Genomic DNA, 1,608 nt, shown 5'->3' on the forward strand with positions numbered 1-1,608 from the left:
TCATTATTTAACGCTCAACACGGTGCTTAAAGTTGAATCGATCCTTTCAAACATGAGCGTGGTGAACTTTTGTGCAAACGATGTGATGTGTACATTGTAAAATATCAATTAACATCTTTCAAACTACTTATAACCGAGAAATTAAGTTGCCACTAAAAGTTAAGACGAAACTGCATGTTACAGGCTTTGGCCCGCGGCCTTAAACACGATAATCCTCAAAATACCAGCGAGTTCTCTTCATTTTCCCAAAGGCGGCTATAGACGGCCTGTGTACTTGTACAGGTTGAGTTTAAAAAAACGATACCAATAGTCGGGGCCATTGTTTTATTGATGTTCTGCATGTAGCACTTTCAAAATCTAGGATATGAAAGCCCAATTCATAAGCCTTCGTTTAGTACAAGAATCATTGAAATCACTCATGTGATGTTCAAGTTACAGAATTTTAAACACAACCTCCGTTTTAAAGTTCTGTCCAAGGATCACAACAACTAAGGTGTTCTTTCAGAAAAACGAAAACAAATCACATAGGAATGTGCATGAATGAATAATGTTTTCGTGATGCGGAAAGAACGTACACCAATAAAACCAAGATGTCTGGCGATTACAAAACGAACGAGGTTTTCCTATCTGTTTTTCGGAGTTCCTGAACGCAAAACTTTCAACAGGTCAGTCAAACAACCTTTCCCCTATGCAAATTTGAAGATTTCAAAAAATACATCAAAATCAAGTATTCTACCTATATTCATTCACGTTATTGAGAAGGAATTGTGAATTGGACTATCAAACCTGCAGCGATTGTAAATAAGGTGTGATGTCGGAGACATACTGACTACATGAAGTACATGTACAATAAATTCATAAACACTGCAGACATTTCGTCAACGACACCACGAAGTAACACCCGAGTGGGCTTGAGTGCGCTAGGCGCGTATTTTACAGAACCGAGTAATTTTCGTTTTCACGAAGTACCATCCGGGTAGACTGTGCGTTCACTTCGTGTATTTTTGCTTGCACGAAGTAACTCGCCAGTTTAAAGGCTTTTATTTAGTGTTTCAAAACGTTTTTCTCCGAATTGTATTTCCGTAACAGTGTTGTTACTTTGTGAAAACGAAACTCCGTTCGCGCCAGTGTCCGAAGTGCGGGCGCACATTTGGGGTGTTACTTCGTGAAACGGTAACCACAATTTGTCATTGAGCGTTTTCACGGAGTAACACTGGAGTAGACTTGGGTGTTACTTCGTGAAGTCGGTGACAATTTAAATCTTCTGATTGGTCCCAAGCCCGTCAGGACCGATTTTAAATTACTATGGTTGAAGACAAAGACAAATTTATACTCGTGTTGCACACAGTAAAATCGATCAATACAAAAAAACATTTAACAGGCCCGTACGCTTGGAGGGGGGGGGGGGTCCCGCTCGGTGACGAGTTCCGCTCAGAAATAAAAACAAAAAAATGCCAAGAAAAAAATCAACTTTGATGACCCACCACCACCCCCCTTAAAATCTAACCTTGAAGTTGTGAACACGAGCAAATTTGATTCAGAGTCAGAAGAAAGTGGCCAGGAAATGCTCAGATTGCACCACAGAGCGTATAGAATCCAAAATTTCCC

This window comes from Patiria miniata, unplaced genomic scaffold (assembly GCF_015706575.1).
Source record: "Patiria miniata isolate m_02_andy unplaced genomic scaffold, ASM1570657v1 HiC_scaffold_29, whole genome shotgun sequence".
NCBI classification, from domain to species: domain Eukaryota; kingdom Metazoa; phylum Echinodermata; class Asteroidea; order Valvatida; family Asterinidae; genus Patiria; species Patiria miniata.